Genomic DNA, 12,420 nt, shown 5'->3' on the forward strand with positions numbered 1-12,420 from the left:
TGTGTGAGCTCTTATGGTTATGGTTGTCATCGTCTCTGCTATCAGCTCTACAGAGAAGCAGTCAAATGTGAGGAGCTCAGAATTTCTGCCTGTGAAAGTTTGAAGACCAGATTCATTTTAGAAAAAGGATGTTGGCTTGTTTTGGTTTCAGTAACAATGTTAGAGAGATTTAATTGTCTCTGAATTCTTATACTTCTTTCTTTCAGTCATGAATTTTTTTAGACATTGTAAAGAATTTTGGTCATAAACACATTAATAAACAAAACACAGATTCTGACTTTGTTTTTAACTTTGATTTTGTTGTTGTACTTAGATTTATTATTGCATTATTATTTTATATAGTTACTAACGCTGTGATAAAGCTGTGATATTTACAAAATGATTTTACACGGTAATGATTTGTGATTTTTCTCAAAATCAAAATAACTGCATAAGAGACATTTACTTTATTTAAATATGTTATATGTTAAACAAGTTTTCAAAATAAGCACAAAATTAAACAAAAACAAATATGTAGATTTAAAGTTTTGTCCTCAAAGCAGTGATGCACAGATGTGTGGTTTGAATTTTTGGAAAATGACCTTTTAACTCTCCATCACAAAGTACAGAAAGACAGGTTTCAATAAGAATCTGCATCTAAACATGTTTATATTGTTTGTGTTAGAGCTATAATACATGGATTCATGTAAACAAACACGTAAACAAACACATAAGAGAAACACTATATTCATGTAAAATACAGGGTTTTATTAAATCTTGTAGCTATTAAATGTTTTATTACTTCATTAATCCATTTTATTTGACATCTTACATTATTTTATTTTATGTAAAAAAATCTTCACATGGTCGTAGAACAAAAACCTTTCATGAAAATTATTTAACAAGCACATTTAAAACATTTACACATTAAACACACTTTAGTTCTTCACAGCAGTGCAGGATATAAACATGGCTTCATTATGTGGACAGCAAGTTCTCAAAACCAGCTACACACATTTACACTCAAGATTTATTCAGTAGTTTTCACCACTATTCTATTGCAAAAGGCTTCTTTCAGATATTACCATTAAAATCAGTTACAGTAACATTTTTAATGCTTCAGTTGATAATAAACATAACACCACCAGAGTGCTGCAAGCCAATGTCATCATCGGTTAATTTATTCAGAAAATAATAAATTTAAATGCATTTTTCCTCCTGAAAGCCACAATTTGTAAAAAATTAAACATATCAACAGAATTTCAGCTTTCACATCAAAATATTTGAGCAAACTTTTTAAGAAAACTGCATCAAGAGATTAAAAGGCAGGAATAATGAAATAAAATAAAACACTAGAATCTAAGGTTAAAGACTGTATATAAGGACATGCACAGCAGTTACACAGTTCATATTTTATTATTGTGTTAAATTCAGCAAATAAACTGTGTATATGGATCTGATCTCAGTACAACCTGAAACACATCTTCTATATTTCCATCCACACAATATCAGACACCATCTGAGCTCATGAGCGTTTGCCACGTGTGAATGACTAAAGTGACCACACACTCTAAAACTGCTCTCGCTCGGCTCCTTCAGAGAACTGACACTTCATACCAAACCAGACTGTGTTTTTTTTCAGTCATGCAGTTTTGAGCACAGAGCAAAGTGAAGCACTTGATTGTAGATCCTGACTGAAATCAGCACAAACACAAATAAACAGATACAGATTACAAAGCTGACAGTAACAGAAAACATCCCCAAACTTCACTTCTGCTGCTACAAGAGAAGAGAGTCCAGTGAGTCAGTGATTGTTGGGGTCAGTAACTGAGAAGTATCTGACTTCTGAGTAAACACTGTGACCAGAGCGTCCACTCTTCATTCTCAGGCTTTTGGCTGCATAATTCAGCTCCACAGCAGCAGAGTTCTGTAGAGATGAATATGAAATATTAAAGGCTGAAGATTAGAGAACTCTATAAGAATTAAACAGTGTCAGTGTGGATGAGAGAACATGTAGTACCTGACTGACTTTGTTCCCCACCAACAAATCATGATCTCTCCCTATGATGGAGTAAAGAAAGATCACAGTGTCATATATAGAGTTTAGATCAGAGAATATGACCTCAGTGCTGGTCACTTTTTTTAAGACTCAGTTTGTAGTTAGATAGCAGCTTTCATACATTAAAATGCAGAAATGCTTATAAAAGGAAGGCAAATAAAAGCCAGTATAAATGAACAAATGGGAGCAGATGTTGAGCTCAACTGAATAAATGGTGCTAGTCTATTAATACTGAACATGTGTCCAGTAAAGTGCGGCCAGTACTGGAGTAATATATTCACTCTCCTGCGTTGATGTAAGAACTCTTTCTGCTGATTCGATACAAGCTGTAGTTTGTCTATACTCTTTTTGAAGATGTCAGAGAACAATGTATTACAATAACCTGAACCGCAGAAAACAAACATATACTGTCTTAGCATCATGCAGTGTGAGGTCAGGCCTGACCAAAGTTTTTGATTTTTAATATCTTGTTTTCTTTCTTTTGTACATGTTCAGTAAATATTACCAAACCATTGCATTTTTAAGAGAGACATGTAAAGGGTCTTTTAAAAATTCATAATCAATCTTTATTTACAAAAGCATAATAACATCGTGCATAATAGATTAAGCTACACTCACCCCTGCAGATTTGAATGGCTTGAATGCAGATCACCATCACACAGATTCCCAAAGCTGCTCCCAGATAGAACACGGTGGGACTCGCTGTAAGACATTACAATTGATACTACTGTATATTAACATTCACAGATGTTCAAACCTGGACAGCAGCAGATCATGATCTTTCACTGCAATGAAAAGAGCTTCAGCTCAATCTATGAATGATGCACAGGTCATAGAGATAAAGTTCTTCTTTAGATTAATGTTGCTAACAAAATACTGTTCAGCATGACTCCAATGATGTCCATTCAGAAAGCATCACAAACAAATGAATGTATTCACTCAAAGATGCATGGTTATTCAAAAATAGAAGGAAAGCAAGCTGGAAATTGTTTGTGAATATATCATCAAAAATACTGGAAAATCCAGCCTTTAACTTAGTTTGTGGAGTTTACAACCACAAGACAAAAACACAACTAGGTTCTGTGGAAGAGTAGTGCTTCACAGGAATAACATGATATAAGAGCTTTACATGGATAAGTTGGATAAGTAAACATAAGTAAACATCAGGACCAATAACAGAAGATGCAAACAGGCCCATGCATCAAGGGTATCAAGGGGAAGAAAGGGCAACAGGGGCATGAATTGGGCTTTCTCGTATGGACAGGGATCCCTATGAATGTGGGATCACTGGGTTTCAAACTTACAATCTCCTGATGGTGGGGTGAACTAGAAATTTGCACAACAAATGAAAGTGTTGCTTTTCAAAGTTACTAGAATGTTTGACTGAACTAGGAAGTTTGAGTTAGATGAACGCAGTGAAAAGCAGTGTATATATACACATTTTACAATTTGAAATTGTAAAATATAACTGTATACAGTTATATTTTACAATTTCAAATTGACTTTCTGTTTTAAGAGTGTTTGGGTTTTGCAGTGTTATGATAGCGCCAAGCTAACGCAGGCATACATTGACTCTCCCACATTGCTTTTAGTACTATATAGCTGCAGCTTCAATTTTAATTATGGAGCTTGTATGTTGTATGTAACATGTTTTCCTGCAGATTCTTAGTGAAATGTTTAGTAAATACTTCACGAGAAGTTGTTATTAGAAAAGACTTTATATTGTGTGTTCATATTTATTACAGTACCTACTTTAAGTTACTGGGAATTTACAGATTTTTATTTTTTTTTATTTTTTATTTTCTTTTATGTTCAGAAAAAAGAAGTATAATTTGTCAGAGCCGTTCTACATACCAGAAAGGTGTTCTCCACACTACAGCACTGGTCTTTGGTATGAGTAAGGTGGGCTGGCTAAATGTGTTTTCAGCAAAGCTTTTCTGACAGTTCTTTGCCTACTTTTAAAGTCCCACAGAACCAGGCCTAAATCTATTAATGTTCGGTTTATGGCAGCATGCAAAAACTAACGAATTTAGTCCACATGATTTTAGAATGCTGTAAAATTTAAAACAGTTTTAGACTTTGTGATACACCTTCATTTCACTGTTAACCAGGAACCAACAGCTTTATACTATTTAAAACTTTCAGGCACATAAACAGACACAGACTTACTTAAGTGGACTGATGCTCCATTACCAACAATGATCTTCCCACAAGCAGCCACAGCACAGTAGAAAGTTCCAGTGTGGTGCTGGTCGAGGATGTTCTTAGAGAACTCATACAGAGAGCAGCTTGTAGAAGAGCTGATCTCACACTGACGGCTGCTGCTGTTCTGATGAGTATAAATGATTTCAGGAAAGGATTGTCCTGCAGCAGCTCTGAACCAGAGCACTCTGAGATCTGCTGCTCTGATCTCAGAGAGGACCGTGCACTGCAGAGTGACCGACTCTCCTGGAGAAACTGACCCCCATACTGGAGTTTGGAGCACTGATATGCTTAACTGAGGATGCCCTGGTGAATATAATAAGGATGTCTTACTTACAGATACATTATGTCCTGATCAAAAATGGTATTATGTTAATCATTTAAAATGTAAGACATTAACCCAATGTTCTGTTCTAAACATAATAAATCCTGTGTAATATGATTGCAACATTACTAAAAAAAAGCTATTGTGAAAAGTTTTAAATGAGTTTAAATGATTATACATTAAAAGCAATAATATGATTACCTGTCACAGCCACGACTATGATATTAGAAAATGTGAATGTTTTTCCATTAGTTTTCCCACAGAAGTACATTCCTTCATCATCTTCAGAAGTTTCTTTAATAGTCAGAGAAAAATCTTCATTTACACTGAATTTTGAACCATTTAAAATGAATGGAGGTTTCTTGTCTAACTTTGATACCACTTCTTTAGGTTTCTGCCACAGTTGTTGTTTGTACCAAACCTTAACTTGAGTATCAGACTTTTCAACTTTGCAAGACAGAGTAACATTTTCTCCAGTCTTAACTGAGATAAACTGCTCATTAAGCTGCACAGCTTCAACAAGACCTACAAAATGACATGAAATCAATTATGAGCAATAAGAAAAACAGTGGATGACATTCTACAAACAGAAGTTACACAAGTGCAGAATTTAAAAATAACTTTTGTGAAATTCATAACTTACATATGATGTAGAGAGATAAAATGAGAATCATTGGAGCCATCATCATCATCATCATTGTAAGAAACTTATCTGAAGTAACTTGACAAGCGACCTTATTATCAAAGCAGGAAACTGTATTAGTATGCTGAGCTCAAGAGATCTCATTGGCTGGGAAATGTCACAAGGTTTTTTTTTTGTTTTTTTTTCTTCCCACCAGTCATTCTTCTGACTTCCTTGTTAATTATGATTTTAATGTACCATTAAAAAAAAAACAGTCCACTCCAGTCGATTCTTAGCGCCCTTAGTGAAGATATGTAAAAACTTAATTAATTTAACCTCACACTCAACATAGAAGAAGAACACAGCTTTTATTTTAAGTACAGAGTACAATCAGCTGGTTGGCCTCAGTAGATCAAATCCAAAGGTCATTGGCTGCTGAAATTTGAGTTTTTTGGGTCTGCTTGTTGTGTAACCTCTTCCAGGGCTGGGGCGGAAATTTTTATTGCACACTTCTGTAACCTAAGAATAGCTCACCTACTTTGCAATGAAGTCCCTGTAGTTACTCAAGAATAATACTTAGTATGTAATAAGTAATGGCTTTCAAATAGTTTTCAAATAGCTTTGATTTCAGAAGAAACACTGAATGATCAGGAGTCTACAAAGAAATGAATGTATATATGTGAGGTATGTAAGAATGTAAGACATGAATGTATAATGAGACTATTAGAGCTAGGCCTTTAATTCAGGCCAAGTCAGAACACCAACGCAGTGCAGTATCATATACAGTGAACCATTTCACATCAGACCACTCTGAATGACTTAGTTTACTTCCCCTCACTTGAATTATGCAGAATGTTTTTTAAATGGGTGGAATTCGTCTTTAATCAAAGTCAGGATTTGGAAAAACAGGCTAACTGCAAAAATAACTCCACGCATGTTTTCTTAGAATCTCACATATATTCTCAATGATATATACCATACAATAGTGACCACAACAGTGACCAATAAATACTTTGAGCCATTAATAAAAACATTTGAACAGTTACAGAATTTTCTCCATGATACTCTTTTAAAAGTCAGTGTCCTGCATGTCTGACAATGTTCCTGTAAAACAGGGTTGAAATGAAGTAATTAGACAGAAGATGTGGCTTATATTCACTATAGTCTCTCAAGTCTGAGAGAAAAGAAGTATGAAACCACAGTTGATACCCAAAACACAGCCAATGCTCACACTGCCACCTACTAGTAACAACAGGCTTTTGTGCATTTTGTGCATAATGGAAAAGTAGTGAAATTAAAAGTATAGTCCACTTCCCAAAACCTTTAAAAAGTCAGATTCAAAATTAGGAAACAAAACTCTTTTTATATGTAGCACCTCTAATAACTGTGTAATTAATTAATAGTACATAGAATATCATTGCTACTATTTATTGTGTATTCAATGTTTCAGACAATGCAGTTTATTTGAATAAATATTTGTGTCAGCTAGTTTTTAATTACATTTACAGAAGATTACATAATTTACACAAATATTTTGATATCTGTAACAGCATATTTTCTTATTATTATCTTCAAAATTCAAGAAATTGATTGATGAATTTGATCAAGTTACCACTTCCCTCAGGTAGAAGGTTGCGGAGCATTAAGAGCAAAACTACCATACTGAGGAACAGCTTCTTCCCTGAAGCTGTAAGACTCTCAAATTCCAACTGAACAATCACTGCAATGGCACTTCATGTCCACTTATTTATTTTATTGCTGCTGTACTGAATCAATGCCTCCACTATATCATGCCTACACATGTCACTTTATACATTACCAGTATTAAGATGTACACCTTCTACCTCATACTCATACGGCTGTGGTCCATGCTGCTGTTATATATATATATCAAATCAAATTTATTTATATAGCGCTTTTTACAACTGATGTTGTCACAAAGCAGCTTTACAAAAATGGGAATCACAGCATATATATATATATAAGTGAACCAGATTTTATTTTGGTCCATCCTTCATGAAATTTACACACATTATAAAAACTGAAAATATAGCTGCCCTGTAGATACAGTGAAATTAAATAATCCAGACATAACTTTTGGGATTATAATACAACACAAATAATTAGATGCATTAATAAATGCTACACTTAAAGATGTGCTGTCACCATTATATTACAGAATGGTTCAAACCCACAACTTTGGCTATTTAAACCAAAGTTTTCTACTATAACTAGCTAAATGTTAGGAAAGTTGGCTTTTGTTGAGCAGCTTCAGTGAAAATACTTTAATACTATGCACAGTAGCATCTCTTGTTACAATCAGAACAGTATTGTGGAAAAATAGCAGTTCACTTTATTACACATTGTAACTACATGATGCTGTCTGCTGCAACTATTTGATGAGTGAAGTGAACTAAATCTGATACATATATGTGTTTACATAAACGGTGTTTACATAAACTGGACACTGAATGCATCCCCAGCAGTTACATTGCTGTTGCATGTATTGTTGTATTTACATTGTCTTAGACATTTAATATAAATTGGGACCAAATAGAAAAAAATGCAAACACTCATGTTGCCACACTCTGAAAGTTTCACATGCATCCATACTTAAAAGAACTGTGGAGTTTTCGGTGCTCAAAAGCAGAATTTTATTCAAATACCAAGTCAATTATTAAATCTGAACCACATTGAGAAGCGCCTCACTTACTGAACACAAGACCGAAAAAGCCTCCACATGCTTCTGCATATAACTGTATCTCCAACATACAAACTTTACAGAAAAAGAGGAAAAGTCTATAGTTTTTAATAGAATTTAATACAATGGATTTTTTGGAAGTCATTTTGGATCATTTCTATTTGTCTGCTGATCATACTAGTTTAACACAATATAAACTGCAACTCCAAAAATAAAAATAAATGAATAAATAAATAAATGGAGATTTGGTTTTGTCACAATCACAAAGTCATGTTATCCTGTTTACATTATTCTGTAAATGTCTGTTCAGTAATATTTAATGAATTATGACTTATGAATCATCAGAGAATCAAGTAATGTGCTTCATTCACTTGATCTAATTATGTCTTTCAATTATATTTTATTTAGAAATAAGAATACAGAGTTTTGGTAACTGTTTGGGAATAAATTGTTATAATAACATTTCCAGTTATAATTCTAATCATTTATGACTTTCCTATTTTAATACTGACTGCTTGTAAATAAAAGAATGAACAAATTCTTGTATGCTTGTATTCTTGTATAAACACGACATATAGAATATACATTTAATCACAATTGCATCATCATAGTTTTCCTTAAAGAAACACAAAGGAAAAGGAGTTTGACGTGTAAAATGTCATGTGTCTTTTAAGAACTTTAGAAAACATTTAACTTGCTTGAATCTAAATCTGCTTAAATGACCAGTTAAACCAGCTGAAATCTGCACCAAAGAGAAAACAGCATCATAGATGGATTTATGTAAATCTGGCATGAATTTGAAAGTATATGAATAAAGTAATAAAATATAATCTACTACAGTTTTATATATATTAATGCAGGAGAGTGAAATTTTAGTTCCATGTCTTCCAACTCAGAACTGATTGAATCCTGTTCCCATTCTGAGTTTAGTGGATGTGACTATCCAAGCCCCCCTGAATAAAAATATTTAGTGGAAAATGAATGGAAAACACCACTGATTAAAATATTATATGAGTGAATACATGAATGATGTGTGACATTCTATTTTTACATCATTTGATTCTGAATAACGTTAGAAATAATTTACAATGTTATTGGATTTAATAATTAAAAGTAATTTATTTATTATTATGTTTTTATTGCATTCATAGTGTTTCCAATCTATTTGGAAATATATATATATATATATATATATATATATATATATATATATATATATGTATATATATATATATATATATATATATATATATGTATATATATATATATATATATATATATATATGAAAATCATTGGTTCTCTTTCTAAACAAGCAGGATGTCTTATTAAAACACCACACAAAACATTATTGTTGTCTTTAATGTAAAGTTGTGATTAAAACAGCACTTGGGGTAGAAAAACAAACTATTAATTTAAAGTGAATGACCAATTGGTCATCAGCTACTTATCTGAAGCTAAACCACTTACAAGCTTACAGTCGTATGCAGAAGTTTGAACATGTAATTTAACCTGAGCTGCTTAGACTTTTGCACATCACTGTCATTTTTCATGCATTATTTGAGGCATAAGTTTCTGGTCAATATCAATAACTCACATGAAGACAATGCAGTATCAGAGCCCATCAGTCTGTGTGATCATAGTGATCACACGCTCTAAAGCTCAGTTCTCACATCATCCTTCAGAGAACCGTGACTTCATTTCAATCAGCAGAACAATCACTAACAAGAAAAAAAAGCTACAGATTAAAGACTGGAGCTCATTTGAGGCGTGAAAAGGTCCAAATCTTCACTCATGATCATCTTAGGAAACTAGCGATGTGAGCGCTGAGCAGCAGCATTGGAGCTTCTCACGTGAGAGTAAACAACGTCTTCAGGCTGTTCTCTCTTCACTCTCCCACCTTTGGCTTTCTTCTCTTTGATGTGAATGGCAGCGTAATGCAGGTTCTCAGGATTTTGTTCCTAGGAAATAAACACAATCGTTTACTGAAACAATGATGTAATTATGGAGAAAAAAATAAAAACTCTTCTTAAAAAACACTGAATTTCCAGAGTTATTTCAAGTTGCCTGATGAATGACAGACTTATTATTTTCAAAAGACCATCTACTTTTACTCACTGACTTATACAATTGTCTTACAACAATACAGAAGAAAGTTCTCTAGCATGAAACTGAAAAATGTCTGTCAAATACAGGACAGACTGTCAACTCCTGATTGTGAAGGCAACACTTTAGTTTAAGGATTACATATTGGGGATTATTAAAGTCTCATTCTTTATTCAATAGTTTATTCAGGGAGGTCTATTATATAAAAACTGAATGGCTTTAGTTGTTGTAATCATAAATAATAAACATACATAATAACATCTACTTAATCTGTTTATAGTTCTACCATCTTATTAGCATAATATTGCCATTTCATTCCTTTTCATTTTATAGGCTGTTGTGTCAGGTCTGGAGTTTATTAGAGCTAATCAGAGTTTAGTAGGCCACAACGCGGCGGCGCAGTGGTGTTATGATTTTTAACACATTAACAAGAAGGGCCTGGGTTCCACTCTCCAGCTGGGTGAGGTCCAAAGACAGTCCAAAGACATGCAGTACAACATGTCTAAATTGCCCCTTGGTCTGTGTGTGTGTGTGTGTGTGTGTGTGTGTGTGTGTGTGCCTGCCTTGTGATGGACTGGCAACCTGTCCAGGGTGTTTCCAGCCTTTCGCTCACTGAGAGCTGGGATAGGCTCCAGCAGCCCCCATGACCCAGAAAGATAAACGGCTTAGATCTTGAGTGTGTAATTAGACATTAATCACATTTTAATAACTAAATTTGTTTAAATTATTAAAACATTTGGTTGTAACTTTTCTCTGTTAACTGTCTGTGAAATGACCCTTACTTTGGAATTTCAGTCAGAAATTGACAAATTATTCAAAATCATTATGTTTTTTAGCCTCTAAGTAGTAATGATCAAGACTTTCTACTTTAGTTTATGGAACACAACTTATTATATTGACTTATTAAACTCGTATTAGCTCTAAAGCAATAAGCTCCAAATGTCACCTGACACTACCTACAGCATAAAAGAAAGAAATGATGAAAATTTCATACCAATAATATGAGAACCTAGGTGGTCATTTGTGCTTCATGCTAAATAATTTGCATTAAAAGTACAGATATGTGCAAAAGCTTGGATGTCCTCGGTCAAATGACATGTTTTGTTGATTTTCAGAACAGACATCTGTACATTTTAATACCCATTCACTGTTCATTTGACAAATTTAACAGACTGGGAAAAAAGTAGCATACAAGTTCCATATTTAAGTGTTTTCTTATTTGTGTAACATATTGTCACACAGATCAGCAAAAGACATCATTTGACCAGGGTGCCCAAACTTTTGCATATAGCTACATTATTCAAGCATTTATTTTACATTGTGATGACTAATTATTGGAGAGTTCAGCTGAAAGCCAGAGCATAATGAAAATAGAAATAGGCAGATTTATTGCTGGTTGAAACTAACGTATTGCATTAAAGAGTAAGTGTATAAAGAGTACCTGTCTGGTGGTCCTCTCATTCACAGCCCCCTCCTGAGCTTTCTCTGTAGAGGATATAAAACTTTACAGTCACTTTCAGATACAGTTTAATGTGGCTAAAGGTATTAATAAGTATTAACAATATTTTCTATTTTCTTTCTATTAAAATGTTCAGCTGAATCTCAGAATGAACTCTTACCACCAGCACGGCATTCAGATTTTCTCAGTTTATGGATTAAAATGGTTTGAGCGCAGATTACAGCCACACACACTGCTGAGAAAACTGCCAGGGTCAGCATTACAGGAACTATATGACCTGCAGGCTCTACAGACAGGAATTATTAAAATACTGTTTACATGAACACAGCAGTTCAAGCCATGAAAACCATTTTCCATGTAAACGTTTTAATCTTGACCAAGTAATTTTACATGTGTTGAGAAAGTTGATTTTAAACATGATCAAAGACATTTTAGTTTTGTGTCTCCTTGATGTTTATATTCTTTCTCTGCCTCCCTGATCGTCCTGTACCTCAAGCTGCTGTATACTTATTTCTCACAGTACAGACCTGAGTTGGGTCTGCTAGTTCAGTTGGGTCTTATACGCATCTTCATCTCAGTACAGGGGCATTCAACCATTAAAATAAAATCTGCATCATTAAAAATACATAAACACATTGTAAGGGGTTTGCTGCAGTGGTTGGAGTATTGTAGAGAAACATACAGAATTGTTCACAGTGGTGGTGACAGAAACCAGAGACTGTAAATGTTTAATGTCACAGAAGATTATTGCATGAAATGCCTGATATATTTTTGATGTGAAATATAATTTTTTTGTAATTCCATTAATGGTTGGGAAATATGTGCAGGGTTACAACATAGATCCCCGTACATAACTAACTAAATAAATAAATAAATACATACAGCTATCAGTATGTTTGTTCAACCCTTTCCAAACTTCTTCTAGAAGTAGTCCAGTAGTAATTGTAGTTGTCATCCAATATTTTAGAT

This window comes from Pygocentrus nattereri, chromosome 8, assembly GCF_015220715.1.
Source record: "Pygocentrus nattereri isolate fPygNat1 chromosome 8, fPygNat1.pri, whole genome shotgun sequence".
Classification (NCBI taxonomy): domain Eukaryota; kingdom Metazoa; phylum Chordata; class Actinopteri; order Characiformes; family Serrasalmidae; genus Pygocentrus; species Pygocentrus nattereri.